Source organism: Schistocerca gregaria, chromosome 2 (assembly GCF_023897955.1).
Source record: "Schistocerca gregaria isolate iqSchGreg1 chromosome 2, iqSchGreg1.2, whole genome shotgun sequence".
Classification (NCBI taxonomy): domain Eukaryota; kingdom Metazoa; phylum Arthropoda; class Insecta; order Orthoptera; family Acrididae; genus Schistocerca; species Schistocerca gregaria.
This window is the reverse complement of record NC_064921.1, coordinates 1,018,749,345-1,018,774,543: the sequence shown is the minus strand read 5'-3', so window position 1 is coordinate 1,018,774,543 and position 25,199 is coordinate 1,018,749,345. Positions and strand designations below refer to the sequence as shown.

At 49.8% G+C, this 25,199-nt stretch overlaps 25 non-coding genes across 25 annotated transcripts; 12 read left to right on the top strand and 13 right to left on the bottom strand.

The window, feature by feature from the left end:
• Positions 1 to 297: 297 nt before the first annotated feature.
• Trnag-ccc (transfer RNA glycine (anticodon CCC)) lies at positions 298 to 369 on the top strand. Its single transcript has one exon. It is a non-coding gene; the product is annotated as a tRNA-Gly (tRNA).
• Positions 370 to 1,493: 1,124 nt separating this feature from the next.
• Trnal-uaa (transfer RNA leucine (anticodon UAA)) lies at positions 1,494 to 1,577 on the bottom strand. Its single transcript has one exon. It is a non-coding gene; the product is annotated as a tRNA-Leu (tRNA).
• A 672-nt stretch (positions 1,578 to 2,249) lies between these two features.
• Positions 2,250 to 2,321, top strand: Trnag-ccc (transfer RNA glycine (anticodon CCC)). Its single transcript has one exon. It is a non-coding gene; the product is annotated as a tRNA-Gly (tRNA).
• Positions 2,322 to 3,445: 1,124 nt separating this feature from the next.
• On the bottom strand, positions 3,446 to 3,529 carry Trnal-uaa (transfer RNA leucine (anticodon UAA)). Its single transcript has one exon. It is a non-coding gene; the product is annotated as a tRNA-Leu (tRNA).
• Positions 3,530 to 4,200: 671 nt separating this feature from the next.
• Trnag-ccc (transfer RNA glycine (anticodon CCC)) lies at positions 4,201 to 4,272 on the top strand. Its single transcript has one exon. It is a non-coding gene; the product is annotated as a tRNA-Gly (tRNA).
• A 1,124-nt stretch (positions 4,273 to 5,396) lies between these two features.
• Trnal-uaa (transfer RNA leucine (anticodon UAA)) lies at positions 5,397 to 5,480 on the bottom strand. Its single transcript has one exon. It is a non-coding gene; the product is annotated as a tRNA-Leu (tRNA).
• A 672-nt stretch (positions 5,481 to 6,152) lies between these two features.
• Positions 6,153 to 6,224, top strand: Trnag-ccc (transfer RNA glycine (anticodon CCC)). The gene has a single exon. It is a non-coding gene; the product is annotated as a tRNA-Gly (tRNA).
• A 1,124-nt stretch (positions 6,225 to 7,348) lies between these two features.
• Trnal-uaa (transfer RNA leucine (anticodon UAA)) lies at positions 7,349 to 7,432 on the bottom strand. Its single transcript has one exon. It is a non-coding gene; the product is annotated as a tRNA-Leu (tRNA).
• A 672-nt stretch (positions 7,433 to 8,104) lies between these two features.
• Trnag-ccc (transfer RNA glycine (anticodon CCC)) lies at positions 8,105 to 8,176 on the top strand. Its single transcript has one exon. It is a non-coding gene; the product is annotated as a tRNA-Gly (tRNA).
• Positions 8,177 to 9,300: 1,124 nt separating this feature from the next.
• On the bottom strand, positions 9,301 to 9,384 carry Trnal-uaa (transfer RNA leucine (anticodon UAA)). Its single transcript has one exon. It is a non-coding gene; the product is annotated as a tRNA-Leu (tRNA).
• A 671-nt stretch (positions 9,385 to 10,055) lies between these two features.
• Trnag-ccc (transfer RNA glycine (anticodon CCC)) lies at positions 10,056 to 10,127 on the top strand. Its single transcript has one exon. It is a non-coding gene; the product is annotated as a tRNA-Gly (tRNA).
• Positions 10,128 to 11,251: 1,124 nt separating this feature from the next.
• On the bottom strand, positions 11,252 to 11,335 carry Trnal-uaa (transfer RNA leucine (anticodon UAA)). Its single transcript has one exon. It is a non-coding gene; the product is annotated as a tRNA-Leu (tRNA).
• Positions 11,336 to 12,006: 671 nt separating this feature from the next.
• Positions 12,007 to 12,078, top strand: Trnag-ccc (transfer RNA glycine (anticodon CCC)). Its single transcript has one exon. It is a non-coding gene; the product is annotated as a tRNA-Gly (tRNA).
• Positions 12,079 to 13,202: 1,124 nt separating this feature from the next.
• Positions 13,203 to 13,286, bottom strand: Trnal-uaa (transfer RNA leucine (anticodon UAA)). The gene has a single exon. It is a non-coding gene; the product is annotated as a tRNA-Leu (tRNA).
• Positions 13,287 to 13,957: 671 nt separating this feature from the next.
• Trnag-ccc (transfer RNA glycine (anticodon CCC)) lies at positions 13,958 to 14,029 on the top strand. Its single transcript has one exon. It is a non-coding gene; the product is annotated as a tRNA-Gly (tRNA).
• A 1,124-nt stretch (positions 14,030 to 15,153) lies between these two features.
• On the bottom strand, positions 15,154 to 15,237 carry Trnal-uaa (transfer RNA leucine (anticodon UAA)). The gene has a single exon. It is a non-coding gene; the product is annotated as a tRNA-Leu (tRNA).
• A 1,867-nt stretch (positions 15,238 to 17,104) lies between these two features.
• On the bottom strand, positions 17,105 to 17,188 carry Trnal-uaa (transfer RNA leucine (anticodon UAA)). Its single transcript has one exon. It is a non-coding gene; the product is annotated as a tRNA-Leu (tRNA).
• A 671-nt stretch (positions 17,189 to 17,859) lies between these two features.
• Trnag-ccc (transfer RNA glycine (anticodon CCC)) lies at positions 17,860 to 17,931 on the top strand. Its single transcript has one exon. It is a non-coding gene; the product is annotated as a tRNA-Gly (tRNA).
• Positions 17,932 to 19,055: 1,124 nt separating this feature from the next.
• Trnal-uaa (transfer RNA leucine (anticodon UAA)) lies at positions 19,056 to 19,139 on the bottom strand. Its single transcript has one exon. It is a non-coding gene; the product is annotated as a tRNA-Leu (tRNA).
• Positions 19,140 to 19,811: 672 nt separating this feature from the next.
• Positions 19,812 to 19,883, top strand: Trnag-ccc (transfer RNA glycine (anticodon CCC)). Its single transcript has one exon. It is a non-coding gene; the product is annotated as a tRNA-Gly (tRNA).
• A 1,124-nt stretch (positions 19,884 to 21,007) lies between these two features.
• Trnal-uaa (transfer RNA leucine (anticodon UAA)) lies at positions 21,008 to 21,091 on the bottom strand. The gene has a single exon. It is a non-coding gene; the product is annotated as a tRNA-Leu (tRNA).
• A 671-nt stretch (positions 21,092 to 21,762) lies between these two features.
• On the top strand, positions 21,763 to 21,834 carry Trnag-ccc (transfer RNA glycine (anticodon CCC)). Its single transcript has one exon. It is a non-coding gene; the product is annotated as a tRNA-Gly (tRNA).
• Positions 21,835 to 22,958: 1,124 nt separating this feature from the next.
• Trnal-uaa (transfer RNA leucine (anticodon UAA)) lies at positions 22,959 to 23,042 on the bottom strand. The gene has a single exon. It is a non-coding gene; the product is annotated as a tRNA-Leu (tRNA).
• A 673-nt stretch (positions 23,043 to 23,715) lies between these two features.
• On the top strand, positions 23,716 to 23,787 carry Trnag-ccc (transfer RNA glycine (anticodon CCC)). The gene has a single exon. It is a non-coding gene; the product is annotated as a tRNA-Gly (tRNA).
• Positions 23,788 to 24,911: 1,124 nt separating this feature from the next.
• Trnal-uaa (transfer RNA leucine (anticodon UAA)) lies at positions 24,912 to 24,995 on the bottom strand. The gene has a single exon. It is a non-coding gene; the product is annotated as a tRNA-Leu (tRNA).
• Between the last annotated feature and the right edge of the window lie 204 nt (positions 24,996 to 25,199).

Below are 25,199 nucleotides of genomic sequence, written 5' to 3'. Positions count from 1 at the left end.
ACATTGTGATACTTAGGCGCTTTCTACTTCTGGACTGGCACAATTATGCTCAATCGTCTCTGGATCGTCTGTACGTACGTCACATTAGATATTTCTTATGTCATGCTGCTGTAAATTAAAGGGCAGTTTTCCAACGGCTGTCAGTTGTGCTTCTATTTACGCTAGCAGCACCTACACACTGCGTTCAGATGTGCCAACCTCTGCCCTGGCGTTGAACGCCTACAGCGCCTTCGCCTTCGGCCTCTGGTGGCAGGAGGGTAGCCGATACATCGCGGCGTGAATGACTTGGCACGCAAGGCGGTGGTGGTGTAACGGTCAGCATGGTTGCTTCCCAAGCATTTGATCCGGGTTCGATTCCCGGCCACCGCACGAAACGTACATTTTTCTTCTAGGGCTATTCCACGTAACGTAACGCGATCCTCGAAACAGAACCGTCGTGGTAAAAATAGTTTTCCTTCGCCCCACGTCTCACTCCGTGTCGCCATTGCGGTAGTCGCCGGATTTCGATTCACAGCATCGTGTGTCTCCATGTGTCGACTTGTCTCGACTTTGCTCGGCTGACACGAGAGCTGACGCTTGGAAATGGGCATATATGTAGAGGGCAGGCGGGAGAAACGACTGCGAGAGACCAAAAACCGACAAACATACGACAGAACCTTTCATTTTATTGTGGCCACAGATTCGCGCTTTAGTGCACCGACAGGCAGGAGTGGCGTCAGCGTGCTGGACCGCATCATTATCGCTAAGCAGCGACGACACCTAAGTAAATAGGCAAAATGAAAGAAGCCAAATGTAGGTAGAGCTCCAAGCTGGTCGCCCATCCAAGTACTAAACACGGCCAACCGCTATTAACTCCAATCAACAGACGAGAACCGCTGCACTCAGCGTGGTATGGCCGTTATCGACAACGCCGCGAAACGTGCAGACGTCTTGCTTCTCGTGCACATCACTTGGTATTTACCTGGCAGTGTCTCGCTGGAGGAAGCACTGTCTTTTATGAGAGAAAAATGAAATGGCACTTAGTGCTATCGAATACATGGCCTTTGTGTTCACAGCACGACGCTCTAACGTACTGAGCTGAGGAGCGATGCAATTCGGCCACGTCACCAGTCCAATACCCGGTCCACCGGCTCATCCACCTTCATTACTGCCCTGCCAGACATTTAACCACGTATCTGTTTTCGTTGACTTTTGCTTTCTTGATGCTTGGACCCAAAAAGCACAACACAAAGAAAACGTAAGCGCCGTGAGACTAGCCAAGACTCAGCAAACAAAAGTATGTTCGGCTACCAGGAATCGAATCCGGGCTGCCTGGCTGAAAGCCATGCCTCCTAACAGCTTTCTGTTCCTTCTGACGGCCAGACAATCAGACGTGCAGGGCAAGCGCCATAATCACTGCCGTCACTGATAATATCTCTTCAACCTGTTTGCGCGAAATTTACTTCCTTTCCCGCACGAAGGAAACGGGTAGGTTTGGAATATTTAAAATTCATTGTCAGATGTGGGGTTCGAACCCACGCTCCCTTTCGGGAACCAGAGCTTAAATCTGGCGCCTTGGACCGCTCGGCCAATCTGACGTGTGAGCGGAAACACACTGCTGCCATCGTTTCTATAAACATCTCCAGGGCCTGACTGCGAAATTTGCTTGTTTTTTTTTGTGTGAAGGAAATACGTTTTTTTAGAGTATTTAAAACGAGTTGTGAGATGTGAGGTAACACCCCACCCTCACTGTCGGCACCCGGAACTTAAATATGGTGCCTGGCACCGTTGTTTTCCGACGCCTTCGGCCTTAAGTGGAACGAGCAGAACTCTAACTATCAATTTTCACATTGGCGTGGAGAAAACAACGAACGACAATAAAAGTCCGTTCCCTAGCAACGGCTACGCTGTGTATTTCGCCCTCAGGGGAAGCTAATGATATGCTCCAGGCGAGGATCAAAGTAACCAACTTAACATTGTGATACTTAGGCGCTTTCTACTTCTGGACTGGCACAATTATGCTCAATCGTCTCTGGATCGTCTGTACGTATGTCACATTAGATATTTCTTATATCATGCTGCTGCAAATTAAAGGGCAGTTTTCCAACGGCTGTCAGTTGTGCTTCTATTTACGCTAGCAGCACCTACACACTGCGTTCAGATGTGCCAACCTCTGCCCTGGCGTTGAACGCCTACAGCGCCTTCGCCTTCGGCCTCTGGTGGCAGGAGGGTAGCCGATACATCGCGGCGTGAATGACTCGGCACGCAAGGCGGTGGTGGTGTAACGGTCAGCATGGTTGCTTCCCAAGCAGTTGATCTGGGTTCGATTCCCGGCCACCGCACGAAACGTACATTTTTCTTCTAGGGCTATTCCACGTAACGTAACGCGATCCTCGAAACAGAACCGTCGTGGTACGAATAGTTTTCCTTCGCCCCACGTCCCACTCCGTGTCGCCATTGCGGTAGTCGCCGGATTTCGATTCACAGCATCGTGTGTCTCCATGTGTCGACTTGTCTCGACTTTGCTCGGCTGACGCGAGAGCTGACGCTTGGAAATGGGCATATATGTAGAGGGCAGGCGGGAGAAACAACTGCGAGAGACCAAAAACCGACAAACATACGACAGAACCTTTCATTTTATTGTGGCCACAGATTCGCGCTTTAGTGCACCGACAGGCAGGAGTGGCGTCAGCGTGCTGGACCGCATCATTATCGCTAAGCAGCGACGACACCTAAGTAAATAGGCAAAGTGAAAGAAGCCAAATGTAGGTAGAGCTCCAAGCTGGTCGCCCATCCAAGTACTAAACACGGCCAACCGCTATTAACTCTAATCAACAGACGAGAACCGCTGCACTCAGCGTGGTATGGCCGTTATCGACAACGCCGCGAAACGTGCAGACGTCTTGCTTCTCGTGCACATCACTTGGTATTTACCTGGCAGTGTCTCGCTGGAGGAAGCACTGTCTTTTATGAGAGAAAAATGAAATGGCACTTAGTGCTATCGAATACATGGCCTTTGTGTTCACAGCACGACGCTCTAACGTACTGAGCTGAGGAGCGATGCAATTCGGCCACGTCACCAGTCCAATACCCGGTCCACCGGCTCATCCACCTTCATTACTGCCCTGCCAGACATTTAACCACGTATCTGTTTTCGTTGACTTTTGCTTTCTTGATGCTTGGACCCAAAAAGCACAACACAAAGAAAACGTAAGCGCCGTGAGACTAGCCAAGACTCAGCAAACAAAAGTATGTTCGGCTACCAGGAATCGAATCCGGGCTGCCTGGCTGAAAGCCATGCCTCCTAACAGCTTTCCGTTCCTTCTGACGGCCAGACAATCAGACGTGCAGGGCAAGCGCCATAATCACTGCCGTCACTGATAATATCTCTTCAACCTGTTTGCGCGAAATTTACTTCCTTTCCCTCACGAAGGAAACGGGTAGGTTTGGAATATTTAAAATTCATTGTCAGATGTGGGGTTCGAACCCACGCTCCCTTTCGGGAACCAGAGCTTAAATCTGGCGCCTTAGACCGCTCGGCCAATCTGACGTGCGAGCGGAAACACACTGCTGCCATCGTTTCTATAAACATCTCCAGGGCCTGACTGCGAAATTTGCTTGTTTTTTTTGTGTGAAGGAAATACGTTTTTTTAGAGTATTTAAAACGAGAAGTGAGATGTGAGGTAACACCCCACCCTCACTGTCGGCACCCGGAACTTAAATATGGTGCCTGGCACCGTTGTTTTCCGACGCCTTCGGCCTTAAGTGGAACGAGCAGAACTCTAACTATCAATTTTCACATTGGCGTGGAGAAAACAACGAACGACAATAAAAGTCCGTTCCCTAGCAACGGCTACGCTGTGTATTTCGCCCTCAGGGGAAGCTAATGATATGCTCCAGGCGAGGATCAAACTAACCAACTTAACATTGTGATACTTAGGCGCTTTCTACTTCTGGACTGGCACAATTATGCTCAATCGTCTCTGGATAGTCTGTACGTACGTCACATTAGATATTTCTTATATCATGCTGCTGTAAATTAAAGGGCAGTTTTCCAACGGCTGTCAGTTGTGCTTCTATTTACGCTAGCAGCACCTACACACTGCGTTCAGATGTGCCAACCTCTGCCCTGGCGTTGAACGCCTACAGCGCCTTCGCCTTCGGCCTCTGGTGGCAGGAGGGTAGCCGATACATCGCGGCGTGAATGACTCGGCACGCAAGGCGGTGGTGGTGTAACGGTCAGCATGGTTGCTTCCCAAGCAGTTGATCTGGGTTCGATTCCCGGCCACCGCACGAAACGTACATTTTTCTTCTAGGGCTATTCCACGTAACGTAACGCGATCCTCGAAACAGAACCGTCGTGGTACGAATAGTTTTCCTTCGCCCCACGTCCCACTCCGTGTCGCCATTGCGGTAGTCGCCGGATTTCGATTCACAGCATCGTGTGTCTCCATGTGTCGACTTGTCTCGACTTTGCTCGGCTGACGCGAGAGCTGACGCTTGGAAATGGGCATATATGTAGAGGGCAAGCGGGAGAAACGACTGCGAGAGACCAAAAACCGACAAACATACGACAGAACCTTTCATTTTATTGTGGCCACAGATTCGCGCTTTAGTGCACCGACAGGCAGGAGTGGCGTCAGCGTGCTGGACCGCATCATTATCGCTAAGCAGCGACGACACCTAAGTAAATAGGCAAAATGAAAGAAGCCAAATGTAGGTAGAGCTCCAAGCTGGTCGCCCATCCAAGTACTAAACACGGCCAACCGCTATTAACTCCAATCAACAGACGAGAACCGCTGCACTCAGCGTGGTATGGCCGTTATCGACAACGCCGCGAAACGTGCAGACGTCTTGCTTCTTGTGCACATCACTTGGTATTTACCTGGCAGTGTCTCGCTGGAGGAAGCACTGTCTTTTATGAGAGAAAAATGAAATGGCACTTAGTGCTATCGAATACATGGCCTTTGTGTTCACAGCACGACGCTCTAACGTACTGAGCTGAGGAGCGATGCAATTCGGCCACGTCACCAGTCCAATACCCGGTCCACCGGCTCATCCACCTTCATTACTGCCCTGCCAGACATTTAACCACGTATCTGTTTTCGTTGACTTTTGCTTTCTTGATGCTTGGACCCAAAAAGCACAACACAAAGAAAACGTAAGCGCCGTGAGACTAGCCAAGACTCAGCAAACAAAAGTATGTTCGGCTACCAGGAATCGAATCCGGGCTGCCTGGCTGAAAGCCATGCCTCCTAACAGCTTTCCGTTCCTTCTGACGGCCAGACAATCAGACGTGCAGGGCAAGCGCCATAATCACTGCCGTCACTGATAATATCTCTTCAACCTGTTTGCGCGAAATTTACTTCCTTTCCCTCACGAAGGAAACGGGTAGGTTTGGAATATTTAAAATTCATTGTCAGATGTGGGGTTCGAACCCACGCTCCCTTTCGGGAACCAGAGCTTAAATCTGGCGCCTTAGACCGCTCGGCCAATCTGACGAGCGAGCGGAAACACACTGCTGCCATCGTTTCTATAGACATCTCCAGGGCCTGACTGCGAAATTTGCTTGTTTTTTTTTGTGTGAAGGAAATACGTTTTTTTAGAGTATTTAAAACGAGTTGTGAGATGTGAGGTAACACCCCACCCTCACTGTCGGCACCCGGAACTTAAATATGGTGCCTGGCACCGTTGTTTTCCGACGCCTTCGGCCTTAAGTGGAACGAGCAGAACTCTAACTATCAATTTTCACATTGGCGTGGAGAAAACAACGAACGACAATAAAAGTCCGTTCCCTAGCAACGGCTACGCTGTGTATTTCGCCCTCAGGGGAAGCTAATGATATGCTCCAGGCGAGGATCAAACTAACCAACTTAACATTGTGATACTTAGGCGCTTTCTACTTCTGGACTGGCACAATTATGCTCAATCGTCTCTGGATCGTCTGTACGTAAGTCACATTAGATATTTCTTATATCATGCTGCTGCAAATTAAAGGGCAGTTTTCCAACGGCTGTCAGTTGTGCTTCTATTTACGCTAGCAGCACCTACACACTGCGTTCAGATGTGCCAACCTCTGCCCTGGCGTTGAACGCCTACAGCGCCTTCGCCTTCGGCCTCTGGTGGCAGGAGGGTAGCCGATACATCGCGGCGTGAATGACTCGGCACGCAAGGCGGTGGTGGTGTAACGGTCAGCATGGTTGCTTCCCAAGCATTTGATCCGGGTTCGATTCCCGGCCACCGCACGAAACGTACATTTTTCTTCTAGGGCTATTCCACGTAACGTAACGCGATCCTCGAAACAGAACCGTCGTGGTAAAAGTAGTTTTCCTTCGCCCCACGTCTCACTCCGTGTCGCCATTGCGGTAGTCGCCGGATTTCGATTCACAGCATCGTGTGTCTCCATGTGTCGACTTGTCTCGACTTTGCTCGGCTGACGCGAGAGCTGACGCTTGGAAATGGGCATATATGTAGAGGGCAGGCGGGAGAAACGACTGCGAGAGACCAAAAACCGACAAACATACGACAGAACCTTTCATTTTATTGTGGCCACAGATTCGCGCTTTAGTGCACCGACAGGCAGGAGTGGCGTCAGCGTGCTGGACCGCATCATTATCGCTAAGCAGCGACGACACCTAAGTAAATAGGCAAAATGAAAGAAGCCAAATGTAGGTAGAGCTCCAAGCTGGTCGCCCATCCAAGTACTAAACACGGCCAACCGCTATTAACTCCAACCAACAGACGAGAACCGCTGCACTCAGCGTGGTATGGCCGTTATCGACAACGCCGCGAAACGTGCAGACGTCTTGCTTCTCGTGCACATCACTTGGTATTTACCTGGCAGTGTCTCGCTGGAGGAAGCACTGTCTTTTATGAGAGAAAAATGAAATGGCACTTAGTGCTATCGAATACATGGCCTTTGTGTTCACAGCACGACGCTCTAACGTACTGAGCTGAGGAGCGATGCAATTCGGCCACGTCACCAGTCCAATACCCGGTCCACCGGCTCATCCACCTTCATTACTGCCCTGCCAGACATTTAACCACGTATCTGTTTTCGTTGACTTTTGCTTTCTTGATGCTTGGACCCAAAAAGCACAACACAAAGAAAACGTAAGCGCCGTGAGACTAGCCAAGACTCAGCAAACAAAAGTATGTTCGGCTACCAGGAATCGAATCCGGGCTGCCTGGCTGAAAGCCATGCCTCCTAACAGCTTTCCGTTCCTTCTGACGGCCAGACAATCAGACGTGCAGGGCAAGCGCCATAATCACTGCCGTCACTGATAATATCTCTTCAACCTGTTTGCGCGAAATTTACTTCCTTTCCCGCACGAAGGAAACGGGTAGGTTTGGAATATTTAAAATTCATTGTCAGATGTGGGGTTCGAACCCACGCTCCCTTTCGGGAACCAGAGCTTAAATCTGGCGCCTTGGACCGCTCGGCCAATCTGACGTGTGAGCGGAAACACACTGCTGCCATCGTTTCTATAAACATCTCCAGGGCCTGACTGCGAAATTTGCTTGTTTTTTTTTGTGTGAAGGAAATACGTTTTTTTAGAGTATTTAAAACGAGTTGTGAGATGTGAGGTAACACCCCACCCTCACTGTCGGCACCCGGAACTTAAATATGGTGCCTGGCACCGTTGTTTTCCGACGCCTTCGGCCTTAAGTGGAACGAGCAGAACTCTAACTATCAATTTTCACATTGGCGTGGAGAAAACAACGAACGACAATAAAAGTCCGTTCCCTAGCAACGGCTACGCTGTGTATTTCGCCCTCAGGGGAAGCTAATGATATGCTCCAGGCGAGGATCAAACTAACCAACTTAACATTGTGATACTTAGGCGCTTTCTACTTCTGGACTGGCACAATTATGCTCAATCGTCTCTGGATAGTCTGTACGTACGTCACATTAGATATTTCTTATGTCATGCTGCTGTAAATTAAAGGGCAGTTTTCCAACGGCTGTCAGTTGTGCTTCTATTTACGCTAGCAGCACCTACACACTGCGTTCAGATGTGCCAACCTCTGCCCTGGCGTTGAACGCCTACAGCGCCTTCGCCTTCGGTCTCTGGTGGCAGGAGGGTAGCCGATACATCGCGGCGTGAATGACTCGGCACGCAAGGCGGTGGTGGTGTAACGGTCAGCATGGTTGCTTCCCAAGCATTTGATCCGGGTTCGATTCCCGGCCACCGCACGAAACGTACATTTTTCTTCTAGGGCTATTCCACGTAACGTAACGCGATCCTCGAAACAGAACCGTCGTGGTAAAAATAGTTTTCCTTCGCCCCACGTCTCACTCCGTGTCGCCATTGCGGTAGTCGCCGGATTTCGATTCACAGCATCGTGTGTCTCCATGTGTCGACTTGTCTCGACTTTGCTCGGCTGACGCGAGAGCTGACGCTTGGAAATGGGCATATATGTAGAGGGCAGGCGGGAGAAACGACTGCGAGAGACCAAAAACCGACAAACATACGACAGAACCTTTCATTTTATTGTGGCCACAGATTCGCGCTTTAGTGCACCGACAGGCAGGAGTGGCGTCAGCGTGCTGGACCGCATCATTATCGCTAAGCAGCGACGACACCTAAGTAAATAGGCAAAATGAAAGAAGCCAAATGTAGGTAGAGCTCCAAGCTGGTCGCCCATCCAAGTACTAAACACGGCCAACCGCTATTAACTCCAATCAACAGACGAGAACCGCTGCACTCAGCGTGGTATGGCCGTTATCGACAACGCCGCGAAACGTGCAGACGTCTTGCTTCTTGTGCACATCACTTGGTATTTACCTGGCAGTGTCTCGCTGGAGGAAGCACTGTCTTTTATGAGAGAAAACTGAAATGGCACTTAGTGCTATCGAATACATGGCCTTTGTGTTCACAGCACGACGCTCTAACGTACTGAGCTGAGGAGCGATGCAGTTCGGCCACGTCACCAGTCCAATACCCGGTCCACCGGCTCATCCACCTTCATTACTGCCCTGCCAGACATTTAACCACGTATCTGTTTTCGTTGACTTTTGCTTTCTTGATGCTTGGACCCAAAAAGCACAACACAAAGAAAACGTAAGCGCCGTGAGACTAGCCAAGACTCAGCAAACAAAAGTATGTTCGGCTACCAGGAATCGAATCCGGGCTGCCTGGCTGAAAGCCATGCCTCCTAACAGCTTTCCGTTCCTTCTGACGGCCAGACAATCAGACGTGCAGGGCAAGCGCCATAATCACTGCCGTCACTGATAATATCTCTTCAACCTGTTTGCGCGAAATTTACTTCCTTTCCCGCACGAAGGAAACGGGTAGGTTTGGAATATTTAAAATTCATTGTCAGATGTGGGGTTCGAACCCACGCTCCCTTTCGGGAACCAGAGCTTAAATCTGGCGCCTTGGACCGCTCGGCCAATCTGACGTGTGAGCGGAAACACACTGCTGCCATCGTTTCTATAAACATCTCCAGGGCCTGACTGCGAAATTTGCTTGTTTTTTTTGTGTGAAGGAAATACGTTTTTTTAGAGTATTTAAAACGAGTTGTGAGATGTGAGGTAACACCCCACCCTCACTGTCGGCACCCGGAACTTAAATATGGTGCCTGGCACCGTTGTTTTCCGACGCCTTCGGCCTTAAGTGGAACGAGCAGAACTCTAACTATCAATTTTCACATTGGCGTGGAGAAAACAACGAACGACAATAAAAGTCCGTTCCCTAGCAACGGCTACGCTGTGTATTTCGCCCTCAGGGGAAGCTAATGATATGCTCCAGGCGAGGATCAAACTAACCAACTTAACATTGTGATACTTAGGCGCTTTCTACTTCTGGACTGGCACAATTATGCTCAATCGTCTCTGGATAGTCTGTACGTACGTCACATTAGATATTTCTTATGTCATGCTGCTGTAAATTAAAGGGCAGTTTTCCAACGGCTGTCAGTTGTGCTTCTATTTACGCTAGCAGCACCTACACACTGCGTTCAGATGTGCCAACCTCTGCCCTGGCGTTGAACGCCTACAGCGCCTTCGCCTTCGGCCTCTGGTGGCAGGAGGGTAGCCGATACATCGCGGCGTGAATGACTCGGCACGCAAGGCGGTGGTGGTGTAACGGTCAGCATGGTTGCTTCCCAAGCATTTGATCCGGGTTCGATTCCCGGCCACCGCACGAAACGTACATTTTTCTTCTAGGGCTATTCCACGTAACGTAACGCGATCCTCGAAACAGAACCGTCGTGGTAAAAATAGTTTTCCTTCGCCCCACGTCTCACTCCGTGTCGCCATTGCGGTAGTCGCCGGATTTCGATTCACAGCATCGTGTGTCTCCATGTGTCGACTTGTCTCGACTTTGCTCGGCTGACGCGAGAGCTGACGCTTGGAAATGGGCATATATGTAGAGGGCAGGCGGGAGAAACGACTGCGAGAGACCAAAAACCGACAAACATACGACAGAACCTTTCATTTTATTGTGGCCACAGATTCGCGCTTTAGTGCACCGACAGGCAGGAGTGGCGTCAGCGTGCTGGACCGCATCATTATCGCTAAGCAGCGACGACACCTAAGTAAATAGGCAAAATGAAAGAAGCCAAATGTAGGTAGAGCTCCAAGCTGGTCGCCCATCCAAGTACTAAACACGGCCAACCGCTATTAACTCCAATCAACAGACGAGAACCGCTGCACTCAGCGTGGTATGGCCGTTATCGACAACGCCGCGAAACGTGCAGACGTCTTGCTTCTTGTGCACATCACTTGGTATTTACCTGGCAGTGTCTCGCTGGAGGAAGCACTGTCTTTTATGAGAGAAAACTGAAATGGCACTTAGTGCTATCGAATACATGGCCTTTGTGTTCACAGCACGACGCTCTAACGTACTGAGCTGAGGAGCGATGCAGTTCGGCCACGTCACCAGTCCAATACCCGGTCCACCGGCTCATCCACCTTCATTACTGCCCTGCCAGACATTTAACCACGTATCTGTTTTCGTTGACTTTTGCTTTCTTGATGCTTGGACCCAAAAAGCACAACACAAAGAAAACGTAAGCGCCGTGAGACTAGCCAAGACTCAGCAAACAAAAGTATGTTCGGCTACCAGGAATCGAATCCGGGCTGCCTGGCTGAAAGCCATGCCTCCTAACAGCTTTCCGTTCCTTCTGACGGCCAGACAATCAGACGTGCAGGGCAAGCGCCATAATCACTGCCGTCACTGATAATATCTCTTCAACCTGTTTGCGCGAAATTTACTTCCTTTCCCGCACGAAGGAAACGGGTAGGTTTGGAATATTTAAAATTCATTGTCAGATGTGGGGTTCGAACCCACGCTCCCTTTCGGGAACCAGAGCTTAAATCTGGCGCCTTGGACCGCTCGGCCAATCTGACGTGTGAGCGGAAACACACTGCTGCCATCGTTTCTATAAACATCTCCAGGGCCTGACTGCGAAATTTGCTTGTTTTTTTTGTGTGAAGGAAATACGTTTTTTTAGAGTATTTAAAACGAGTTGTGAGATGTGAGGTAACACCCCACCCTCACTGTCGGCACCCGGAACTTAAATATGGTGCCTGGCACCGTTGTTTTCCGACGCCTTCGGCCTTAAGTGGAACGAGCAGAACTCTAACTATCAATTTTCACATTGGCGTGGAGAAAACAACGAACGACAATAAAAGTCCGTTCCCTAGCAACGGCTACGCTGTGTATTTCGCCCTCAGGGGAAGCTAATGATATGCTCCAGGCGAGGATCAAACTAACCAACTTAACATTGTGATACTTAGGCGCTTTCTACTTCTGGACTGGCACAATTATGCTCAATCGTCTCTGGATAGTCTGTACGTACGTCACATTAGATATTTCTTATGTCATGCTGCTGTAAATTAAAGGGCAGTTTTCCAACGGCTGTCAGTTGTGCTTCTATTTACGCTAGCAGCACCTACACACTGCGTTCAGATGTGCCAACCTCTGCCCTGGCGTTGAACGCCTACAGCGCCTTCGCCTTCGGTCTATGGTGGCAGGAGGGTAGCCGATACATCGCGGCGTGAATGACTCGGCACGGAAGGCGGTGGTGGTGTAACGGTCAGCATGGTTGCTTCCCAAGCATTTGATCCGGGTTCGATTCCCGGCCACCGCACGAAACGTACATTTTTCTTCTAGGGCTATTCCACGTAACGTAACGCGATCCTCGAAACAGAACCGTCGTGGTAAAAATAGTTTTCCTTCGCCCCACGTCTCACTCCGTGTCGCCATTGCGGTAGTCGCCGGATTTCGATTCACAGCATCGTGTGTCTCCATGTGTCGACTTGTCTCGACTTTGCTCGGCTGACGCGAGAGCTGACGCTTGGAAATGGGCATGTATGTAGAGGGCAGGCGGGAGAAACGACTGCGAGAGACCAAAAACCGACAAACATACGACAGAACCTTTCATTTTATTGTGGCCACAGATTCGCGCTTTAGTGCACCGACAGGCAGGAGTGGCGTCAGCGTGCTGGACCGCATCATTATCGCTAAGCAGCGACGACACCTAAGTAAATAGGCAAAATGAAAGAAGCCAAATGTAGGTAGAGCTCCAAGCTGGTCGCCCACCCAAGTACTAAACACGGCCAACCGCTATTAACTCCAACCAACAGACGAGAACCGCTGCACTCAGCGTGGTATGGCCGTTATCGACAACGCCGCGAAACGTGCAGACGTCTTGCTTCTCGTGCACATCACTTGGTATTTACCTGGCAGTGTCTCGCTGGAGGAAGCACTGTCTTTTATGAGAGAAAAATGAAATGGCACTTAGTGCTATCGAATACATGGCCTTTGTGTTCACAGCACGACGCTCTAACGTACTGAGCTGAGGAGCGATGCAATTCGGCCACGTCACCAGTCCAATACCCGGTCCACCGGCTCATCCACCTTCATTACTGCCCTGCCAGACATTTAACCACGTATCTGTTTTCGTTGACTTTTGCTTTCTTGATGCTTGGACCCAAAAAGCACAACACAAAGAAAACGTAAGCGCCGTGAGACTAGCCAAGACTCAGCAAACAATAGTATGTTCGGCTACCAGGAATCGAATCCGGGCTGCCTGGCTGAAAGCCATGCCTCCTAACAGCTTTCCGTTCCTTCTGACGGCCAGACAATCAGACGTGCAGGGCAAGCGCCATAATCACTGCCGTCACTGATAATATCTCTTCAACCTGTTTGCGCGAAATTTACTTCCTTTCCCGCACGAAGGAAACGGGTAGGTTTGGAATATTTAAAATTCATTGTCAGATGTGGGGTTCGAACCCACGCTCCCTTTCGGGAACCAGAGCTTAAATCTGGCGCCTTAGACCGCTCGGCCAATCTGACGTGTGAGCGGAAACACACTGCTGCCATCGTTTCTATAAACATCTCCAGGGCCTGACTGCGAAATTTGCTTGTTTTTTTTGTGTGAAGGAAATACGTTTTTTTAGAGTATTTAAAACGAGTTGTGAGATGTGAGGTAACACCCCACCCTCACTGTCGGCACCCGGAACTTAAATATGGTGCCTGGCACCGTTGTTTTCCGACGCCTTCGGCCTTAAGTGGAACGAGCAGAACTCTAACTATCAATTTTCACATTGGCGTGGAGAAAACAACGAACGACAATAAAAGTCCGTTCCCTAGCAACGGCTACGCTGTGTATTTCGCCCTCAGGGGAAGCTAATGATATGCTCCAGGCGAGGATCAAACTAACCAACTTAACATTGTGATACTTAGGCGCTTTCTACTTCTGGACTGGCACAATTATGCTCAATCGTCTCTGGATAGTCTGTACGTACGTCACATTAGATATTTCTTATATCATGCTGCTGTAAATTAAAGGGCAGTTTTCCAACGGCTGTCAGTTGTGCTTCTATTTACGCTAGCAGCACCTACACACTGCGTTCAGATGTGCCAACCTCTGCCCTGGCGTTGAACGCCTACAGCGCCTTCGCCTTCGGTCTCTGGTGGCAGGAGGGTAGCCGATACATCGCGGCGTGAATGACTCGGCACGCAAGGCGGTGGTGGTGTAACGGTCAGCATGGTTGCTTCCCAAGCATTTGATCCGGGTTCGATTCCCGGCCACCGCACGAAACGTACATTTTTCTTCTAGGGCTATTCCACGTAACGTAACGCGATCCTCGAAACAGAACCGTCGTGGTAAAAATAGTTTTCCTTCGCCCCACGTCTCACTCCGTGTCGCCATTGCGGTAGTCGCCGGATTTCGATTCACAGCATCATGTGTCTCCATGTGTCGACTTGTCTCGACTTTGCTCGGCTGACGCGAGAGCTGACGCTTGGAAATGGGCATATATGTAGAGGGCAGGCGGGAGAAACGACTGCGAGAGACCAAAAACCGACAAACATACGACAGAACCTTTCATTTTATTGTGGCCACAGATTCGCGCTTTAGTGCACCGACAGGCAGGAGTGGCGTCAGCGTGCTGGACCGCATCATTATCGCTAAGCAGCGACGACACCTAAGTAAATAGGCAAAATGAAAGAAGCCAAATGTAGGTAGAGCTCCAAGCTGGTCGCCCATCCAAGTACTAAACACGGCCAACCGCTATTAACTCCAACCAACAGACGAGAACCGCTGCACTCAGCGTGGTATGGCCGTTATCGACAACGCCGCGAAACGTGCAGACGTCTTGCTTCTCGTGCACATCACTTGGTATTTACCTGGCAGTGTCTCGCTGGAGGAAGCACTGTCTTTTATGAGAGAAAAATGAAATGGCACTTAGTGCTATCGAATACATGGCCTTTGTGTTCACAGCACGACGCTCTAACGTACTGAGCTGAGGAGCGATGCAATTCGGCCACGTCACCAGTCCAATACCCGGTCCACCGGCTCATCCACCTTCATTACTGCCCTGCCAGACATTTAACCACGTATCTGTTTTCGTTGACTTTTGCTTTCTTGATGCTTGGACCCAAAAAGCACAACACAAAGAAAACGTAAGCGCCGTGAGACTAGCCAAGACTCAGCAAACAAAAGTATGTTCGGCTACCAGGAATCGAATCCGGGCTGCCTGGCTGAAAGCCATGCCTCCTAACAGCTTTCTGTTCCTTCTGACGGCCAGACAATCAGACGTGCAGGGCAAGCGCCATAATCACTGCCGTCACTGATAATATCTCTTCAACCTGTTTGCGCGAAATTTACTTCCTTTCCCGCACGAAGGAAACGGGTAGGTTTGGAATATTTAAAATTCATTGTCAGATGTGGGGTTCGAACCCACGCTCCCTTTCGGGAACCAGAGCTTAAATCTGGCGCCTTAGACCGCTCGGCCAATCTGACGTGCGAGTGGAAACACACTGCTGCCATCGTTTCTATAGACATCTCCAGGGCCTGACTGCGAAATTTGCTTGTTTTTTTTGTGTGAAGGAAATACGTTTTTTTAGAGTATTTAAAACGAGTTGTGAGATGTGAGGTAACACCCCACCCTCACTGTCGGCACCCGGAACTTAAATATGGTGCCTGGCACCGTTGTTTTCCGACGCCTTCGGCCTTAAGTGGAACGAGCAGAACTCTAACTATCAATTTTCACATTGGCGTGGAGAAAACAACGAACGACAATAAAAGTCCGTTCCCTAGCAACGGCTACGCTGTGTATTTCGCCCTCAGGGGAAGCTAATGATATGCTCCAGGCGAGGATCAAACTAACCAACTTAACATTGTGATACTTAGGCGCTTTCTACTTCTGGACTGGCACAATTATGCTCAATCGTCTCTGGATAGTCTGTACGTACGTCACATTAGATATTTCTTATGTCATGCTGCTGTAAATTAAAGGGCAGTTTTCCAACGGCTGTCAGTTGTGCTTCTATTTACGCTAGCAGCACCTACACACTGCGTTCAGATGTGCCAACCTCTGCCCTGGCGTTGAACGCCTACAGCGCCTTCGCCTTCGGTCTCTGGTGGCAGGAGGGTAGCCGATACATCGCGGCGTGAATGACTCGGCACGCAAGGCGGTGGTGGTGTAACGGTCAGCATGGTTGCTTCCCAAGCATTTGATCCGGGTTCGATTCCCTCCCACCGCACGAAACGTACATTTTTCTTCTAGGGCTATTCCACGTAACGTAACGCGATCCTCGAAACAGAACCGTCGTGGTAAAAATAGTTTTCCTTCGCCCCACGTCTCACTCCGTGTCGCCATTGCGGTAGTCGCCGGATTTCGATTCACAGCATCGTGTGTCTCCATGTGTCGACTTGTCTCGACTTTGCTCGGCTGACGCGAGAGCTGACGCTTGGAAATGGGCATATATGTAGAGGGCAGGCGGGAGAAACGACTGCGAGAGACCAAAAACCGACAAACATACGACAGAACCTTTCATTTTATTGTGGCCACAGATTCGCGCTTTAGTGCACCGACAGGCAGGAGTGGCGTCAGCGTGCTGGACCGCATCATTATCGCTAAGCAGCGACGACACCTAAGTAAATAGGCAAAATGAAAGAAGCCAAATGTAGGTAGAGCTCCAAGCTGGTCGCCCATCCAAGTACTAAACACGGCCAACCGCTATTAACTCCAACCAACAGACGAGAACCGCTGCACTCAGCGTGGTATGGCCGTTATCGACAACGCCGCGAAACGTGCAGACGTCTTGCTTCTCGTGCACATCACTTGGTATTTACCTGGCAGTGTCTCGCTGGAGGAAGCACTGTCTTTTATGAGAGAAAAATGAAATGGCACTTAGTGCTATCGAATACATGGCCTTTGTGTTCACAGCACGACGCTCTAACGTACTGAGCTGAGGAGCGATGCAATTCGGCCACGTCACCAGTCCAATACCCGGTCCACCGGCTCATCCACCTTCATTACTGCCCTGCCAGACATTTAACCACGTATCTGTTTTCGTTGACTTTTGCTTTCTTGATGCTTGGACCCAAAAAGCACAACACAAAGAAAACGTAAGCGCCGTGAGACTAGCCAAGACTCAGCAAACAAAAGTATGTTCGGCTACCAGGAATCGAATCCGGGCTGCCTGGCTGAAAGCCATGCCTCCTAACAGCTTTCCGTTCCTTCTGACGGCCAGACAATCAGACGTGCAGGGCAAGCGCCATAATCACTGCCGTCACTGATAATATCTCTTCAACCTGTTTGCGCGAAATTTACTTCCTTTCCCGCACGAAGGAAACGGGTAGGTTTGGAATATTTAAAATTCATTGTCAGATGTGGGGTTCGAACCCACGCTCCCTTTCGGGAACCAGAGCTTAAATCTGGCGCCTTAGACCGCTCGGCCAATCTGACGTGTGAGCGGAAACACACTGCTGCCATCGTTTCTATAAACATCTCCAGGGCCTGACTGCGAAATTTGCTTGTTTTTTTTGTGTGAAGGAAATACGTTTTTTTAGAGTATTTAAAACGAGTTGTGAGATGTGAGGTAACACCCCACCCTCACTGTCGGCACCCGGAACTTAAATATGGTGCCTGGCACCGTTGTTTTCCGACGCCTTCGGCCTTAAGTGGAACGAGCAGAACTCTAACTATCAATTTTCACATTGGCGTGGAGAAAACAACGAACGACAATAAAAGTCCGTTCCCTAGCAACGGCTACGCTGTGTATTTCGCCCTCAGGGGAAGCTAATGATATGCTCCAGGCGAGGATCAAACTAACCAACTTAACATTGTGATACTTAGGCGCTTTCTACTTCTGGACTGGCACAATTATGCTCAATCGTCTCTGGATAGTCTGTACGTACGTCACATTAGATATTTCTTATATCATGCTGCTGTAAATTAAAGGGCAGTTTTCCAACGGCTGTCAGTTGTGCTTCTATTTACGCTAGCAGCACCTACACACTGCGTTCAGATGTGCCAACCTCTGCCCTGGCGTTGAACGCCTACAGCGCCTTCGCCTTCGGTCTCTGGTGGCAGGAGGGTAGCCGATACATCGCGGCGTGAATGACTCGGCACGCAAGGCGGTGGTGGTGTAACGGTCAGCATGGTTGCTTCCCAAGCATTTGATCTGGGTTCGATTCCCGGCCACCGCACGAAACGTACGTTTTTCTTCTAGGGCTATTCCACGTAACGTAACGCGATCCTCGAAACAGAACCGTCGTGGTAAAAATAGTTTTCCTTCGCCCCACGTCTCACTCCGTGTCGCCATTGCGGTAGTCGCCGGATTTCGATTCACAGCATCGTGTGTCTCCATGTGTCGACTTGTCTCGACTTTGCTCGGCTGACGCGAGAGCTGACGCTTGGAAATGGGCATATATGTAGAGGGCAGGCGGGAGAAACGACTGCGAGAGACCAAAAACCGACAAACATACGACAGAACCTTTCATTTTATTGTGGCCACAGATTCGCGCTTTAGTGCACCGACAGGCAGGAGTGGCGTCAGCGTGCTGGACCGCATCATTATCGCTAAGCAGCGACGACACCTAAGTAAATAGGCAAAATGAAAGAAGCCAAATGTAGGTAGAGCTCCAAGCTGGTCGCCCATCCAAGTACTAAACACGGCCAACCGCTATTAACTCCAACCAACAGACGAGAACCGCTGCACTCAGCGTGGTATGGCCGTTATCGACAACGCCGCGAAACGTGCAGACGTCTTGCTTCTCGTGCACATCACTTGGTATTTACCTGGCAGTGTCTCGCTGGAGGAAGCACTGTCTTTTATGAGAGAAAAATGAAATGGCACTTAGTGCTATCGAATACATGGCCTTTGTGTTCACAGCACGACGCTCTAACGTACTGAGCTGAGGAGCGATGCAATTCGGCCACGTCACCAGTCCAATACCCGGTCCACCGGCTCATCCACCTTCATTACTGCCCTGCCAGACATTTAACCACGTATCTGTTTTCGTTGACTTTTGCTTTCTTGATGCTTGGACCCAAAAAGCACAACACAAAGAAAACGTAAGCGCCGTGAGACTAGCCAAGACTCAGCAAACAAAAGTATGTTCGGCTACCAGGAATCGAATCCGGGCTGCCTGGCTGAAAGCCATGCCTCCTAACAGCTTTCTGTTCCTTCTGACGGCCAGACAATCAGACGTGCAGGGCAAGCGCCATAATCACTGCCGTCACTGATAATATCTCTTCAACCTGTTTGCGCGAAATTTACTTCCTTTCCCGCACGAAGGAAACGGGTAGGTTTGGAATATTTAAAATTCATTGTCAGATGTGGGGTTCGAACCCACGCTCCCTTTCGGGAACCAGAGCTTAAATCTGGCGCCTTGGACCGCTCGGCCAATCTGACGTGCGAGTGGAAACACACTGCTGCCATCGTTTCTATAGACAACTCCAGGGCCTGACTGCGAAATTTGCTTGTTTTTTTTTGTGTGAAGGAAATACGTTTTTTTAGAGTATTTAAAACGAGTTGTGAGATGTGAGGTAACACCCCACCCTCACTGTCGGCACCCGGAACTTAAATATGGTGCCTGGCACCGTTGTTTTCCGACGCCTTCGGCCTTAAGTGGAACGAGCAGAACTCTAACTATCAATTTTCACATTGGCGTGGAGAAAACAACGAACGACAATAAAAGTCCGTTCCCTAGCAACGGCTACGCTGTGTATTTCGCCCTCAGGGGAAGCTAATGATATGCTCCAGGCGAGGATCAAACTAACCAACTTAACATTGTGATACTTAGGCGCTTTCTACTTCTGGACTGGCACAATTATGCTCAATCGTCTCTGGATAGTCTGTACGTACGTCACATTAGATATTTCTTATGTCATGCTGCTGTAAATTAAAGGGCAGTTTTCCAACGGCTGTCAGTTGTGCTTCTATTTACGCTAGCAGCACCTACACACTGCGTTCAGATGTGCCAACCTCTGCCCTGGCGTTGAACGCCTACAGCGCCTTCGCCTTCGGCCTCTGGTGGCAGGAGGGTAGCCGATACATCGCGGCGTGAATGACTCGGCACGCAAGGCGGTGGTGGTGTAACGGTCAGCATGGTTGCTTCCCAAGCATTTGATCCGGGTTCGATTCCCGGCCACCGCACGAAACGTACATTTTTCTTCTAGGGCTATTCCACGTAACGTAACGCGATCCTCGAAACAGAACCGTCGTGGTAAAAATAGTTTTCCTTCGCCCCACGTCTCACTCCGTGTCGCCATTGCGGTAGTCGCCGGATTTCGATTCACAGCATCGTGTGTCTCCATGTGTCGACTTGTCTCGACTTTGCTCGGCTGACGCGAGAGCTGACGCTTGGAAATGGGCATATATGTAGAGGGCAGGCGGGAGAAACGACTGCGAGAGACCAAAAACCGACAAACATACGACAGAACCTTTCATTTTATTGTGGCCACAGATTCGCGCTTTAGTGCACCGACAGGCAGGAGTGGCGTCAGCGTGCTGGACCGCATCATTATCGCTAAGCAGCGACGACACCTAAGTAAATAGGCAAAATGAAAGAAGCCAAATGTAGGTAGAGCTCCAAGCTGGTCGCCCATCCAAGTACTAAACACGGCCAACCGCTATTAACTCCAACCAACAGACGAGAACCGCTGCACTCAGCGTGGTATGGCCGTTATCGACAACGCCGCGAAACGTGCAGACGTCTTGCTTCTCGTGCACATCACTTGGTATTTACCTGGCAGTGTCTCGCTGGAGGAAGCACTGTCTTTTATGAGAGAAAAATGAAATGGCACTTAGTGCTATCGAATACATGGCCTTTGTGTTCACAGCACGACGCTCTAACGTACTGAGCTGAGGAGCGATGCAATTCGGCCACGTCACCAGTCCAATACCCGGTCCACCGGCTCATCCACCTTCATTACTGCCCTGCCAGACATTTAACCACGTATCTGTTTTCGTTGACTTTTGCTTTCTTGATGCTTGGACCCAAAAAGCACAACACAAAGAAAACGTAAGCGCCGTGAGACTAGCCAAGACTCAGCAAACAAAAGTATGTTCGGCTACCAGGAATCGAATCCGGGCTGCCTGGCTGAAAGCCATGCCTCCTAACAGCTTTCCGTTCCTTCTGACGGCCAGACAATCAGACGTGCAGGGCAAGCGCCATAATCACTGCCGTCACTGATAATATCTCTTCAACCTGTTTGCGCGAAATTTACTTCCTTTCCCGCACGAAGGAAACGGGTAGGTTTGGAATATTTAAAATTCATTGTCAGATGTGGGGTTCGAACCCACGCTCCCTTTCGGGAACCAGAGCTTAAATCTGGCGCCTTAGACCGCTCGGCCAATCTGACGTGTGAGCGGAAACACACTGCTGCCATCGTTTCTATAAACATCTCCAGGGCCTGACTGCGAAATTTGCTTGTTTTTTTTGTGTGAAGGAAATACGTTTTTTTAGAGTATTTAAAACGAGTTGTGAGATGTGAGGTAACACCCCACCCTCACTGTCGGCACCCGGAACTTAAATATGGTGCCTGGCACCGTTGTTTTCCGACGCCTTCGGCCTTAAGTGGAACGAGCAGAACTCTAACTATCAATTTTCACATTGGCGTGGAGAAAACAACGAACGACAATAAAAGTCCGTTCCCTAGCAACGGCTACGCTGTGTATTTCGCCCTCAGGGGAAGCTAATGATATGCTCCAGGCGAGGATCAAACTAACCAACTTAACATTGTGATACTTAGGCGCTTTCTACTTCTGGACTGGCACAATTATGCTCAATCGTCTCTGGATAGTCTGTACGTACGTCACATTAGATATTTCTTATATCATGCTGCTGTAAATTAAAGGGCAGTTTTCCAACGGCTGTCAGTTGTGCTTCTATTTACGCTAGCAGCACCTACACACTGCGTTCAGATGTGCCAACCTCTGCCCTGGCGTTGAACGCCTACAGCGCCTTCGCCTTCGGTCTCTGGTGGCAGGAGGGTAACCGATACATCGCGGCGTGAATGACTCGGCACGCAAGGCGGTGGTGGTGTAACGGTCAGCATGGTTGCTTCCCAAGCATTTGATCCGGGTTCGATTCCCGGCCACCGCACGAAACGTACATTTTTCTTCTAGGGCTATTCCACGTAACGTAACGCGATCCTCGAAACAGAACCGTCGTGGTAAAAATAGTTTTCCTTCGCCCCACGTCTCACTCCGTGTCGCCATTGCGGTAGTCGCCGGATTTCGATTCACAGCATCATGTGTCTCCATGTGTCGACTTGTCTCGACTTTGCTCGGCTGACGCGAGAGCTGACGCTTGGAAATGGGCATATATGTAGAGGGCAGGCGGGAGAAACGACTGCGAGAGACCAAAAACCGACAAACATACGACAGAACCTTTCATTTTATTGTGGCCACAGATTCGCGCTTTAGTGCACCGACAGGCAGGAGTGGCGTCAGCGTGCTGGACCGCATCATTATCGCTAAGCAGCGACGACACCTAAGTAAATAGGCAAAATGAAAGAAGCCAAATGTAGGTAGAGCTCCAAGCTGGTCGCCCATCCAAGTACTAAACACGGCCAACCGCTATTAACTCCAACCAACAGACGAGAACCGCTGCACTCAGCGTGGTATGGCCGTTATCGACAACGCCGCGAAACGTGCAGACGTCTTGCTTCTCGTGCACATCACTTGGTATTTACCTGGCAGTGTCTCGCTGGAGGAAGCACTGTCTTTTATGAGAGAAAAATGAAATGGCACTTAGTGCTATCGAATACATGGCCTTTGTGTTCACAGCACGACGCTCTAACGTACTGAGCTGAGGAGCGATGCAATTCGGCCACGTCACCAGTCCAATACCCGGTCCACCGGCTCATCCACCTTCATTACTGCCCTGCCAGACATTTAACCACGTATCTGTTTTCGTTGACTTTTGCTTTCTTGATGCTTGGACCCAAAAAGCACAACACAAAGAAAACGTAAGCGCCGTGAGACTAGCCAAGACTCAGCAAACAAAAGTATGTTCGGCTACCAGGAATCGAATCCGGGCTGCCTGGCTGAAAGCCATGCCTCCTAACAGCTTTCTGTTCCTTCTGACGGCCAGACAATCAGACGTGCAGGGCAAGCGCCATAATCACTGCCGTCACTGATAATATCTCTTCAACCTGTTTGCGCGAAATTTACTTCCTTTCCCGCACGAAGGAAACGGGTAGGTTTGGAATATTTAAAATTCATTGTCAGATGTGGGGTTCGAACCCACGCTCCCTTTCGGGAACCAGAGCTTAAATCTGGCGCCTTAGACCGCTCGGCCAATCTGACGTGCGAGTGGAAACACACTGCTGCCATCGTTTCTATAGACATCTCCAGGGCCTGACTGCGAAATTTGCTTGTTTTTTTTTTGTGTGAAGGAAATACGTTTTTTTAGAGTATTTAAAACGAGTTGTGAGATGTGAGGTAACACCCCACCCTCACTGTCGGCACCCGGAACTTAAATATGGTGCCTGGCACCGTTGTTTTCCGACGCCTTCGGCCTTAAGTGGAACGAGCAGAACTCTAACTATCAATTTTCACATTGGCGTGGAGAAAACAACGAACGACAATAAAAGTCCGTTCCCTAGCAACGGCTACGCTGTGTATTTCGCCCTCAGGGGAAGCTAATGATATGCTCCAGGCGAGGATCAAACTAACCAACTTAACATTGTGATACTTAGGCGCTTTCTACTTCTGGACTGGCACAATTATGCTCAATCGTCTCTGGATAGTCTGTACGTACGTCACATTAGATATTTCTTATGTCATGCTGCTGTAAATTAAAGGGCAGTTTTCCAACGGCTGTCAGTTGTGCTTCTATTTACGCTAGCAGCACCTACACACTGCGTTCAGATGTGCCAACCTCTGCCCTGGCGTTGAACGCCTACAGCGCCTTCGCCTTCGGTCTCTGGTGGCAGGAGGGTAGCCGATACATCGCGGCGTGAATGACTCGGCACGCAAGGCGGTGGTGGTGTAACGGTCAGCATGGTTGCTTCCCAAGCATTTGATCCGGGTTCCATTCCCGGCCACCGCACGAAACTTACATTTTTCTTCTAGGGCTATTCCACGTAACGTAACGCGATCCTCGAAACAGAACCGTCGTGGTAAAAATAGTTTTCCTTCGCCCCACGTCTCACTCCGTGTCGCCATTGCGGTAGTCGCCGGATTTCGATTCACAGCATCGTGTGTCTCCATGTGTCGACTTGTCTCGACTTTGATCGGCTGACGCGAGAGCTGACGCTTGGAAATGGGCATATATGTAGAGGGCAGGCGGGAGAAACGACTGCGAGAGACCAAAAACCGACAAACATACGACAGAACCTTTCATTTTATTGTGGCCACAGATTCGCGCTTTAGTGCACCGACAGGCAGGAGTGGCGTCAGCGTGCTGGACCGCATCATTATCGCTAAGCAGCGACGACACCTAAGTAAATAGGCAAAATGAAAGAAGCCAAATGTAGGTAGAGCTCCAAGCTGGTCGCCCATCCAAGTACTAAACACGGCCAACCGCTATTAACTCCAACCAACAGACGAGAACCGCTGCACTCAGCGTGGTATGGCCGTTATCGACAACGCCGCGAAACGTGCAGACGTCTTGCTTCTCGTGCACATCACTTGGTATTTACCTGGCAGTGTCTCGCTGGAGGAAGCACTGTCTTTTATGAGAGAAAAATGAAATGGCACTTAGTGCTATCGAATACATGGCCTTTGTGTTCACAGCACGACGCTCTAACGTACTGAGCTGAGGAGCGATGCAATTCGGCCACGTCACCAGTCCAATACCCGGTCCACCGGCTCATCCACCTTCATTACTGCCCTGCCAGACATTTAACCACGTATCTGTTTTCGTTGACTTTTGCTTTCTTGATGCTTGGACCCAAAAAGCACAACACAAAGAAAACGTAAGCGCCGTGAGACTAGCCAAGACTCAGCAAACAAAAGTATGTTCGGCTACCAGGAATCGAATCCGGGCTGCCTGGCTGAAAGCCATGCCTCCTAACAGCTTTCCGTTCCTTCTGACGGCCAGACAATCAGACGTGCAGGGCAAGCGCCATAATCACTGCCGTCACTGATAATATCTCTTCAACCTGTTTGCGCGAAATTTACTTCCTTTCCCGCACGAAGGAAACGGGTAGGTTTGGAATATTTAAAATTCATTGTCAGATGTGGGGTTCGAACCCACGCTCCCTTTCGGGAACCAGAGCTTAAATCTGGCGCCTTAGACCGCTCGGCCAATCTGACGTGTGAGCGGAAACACACTGCTGCCATCGTTTCTATAAACATCTCCAGGGCCTGACTGCGAAATTTGCTTGTTTTTTTTGTGTGAAGGAAATACGTTTTTTTAGAGTATTTAAAACGAGTTGTGAGATGTGAGGTAACACCCCACCCTCACTGTCGGCACCCGGAACTTAAATATGGTGCCTGGCACCGTTGTTTTCCGACGCC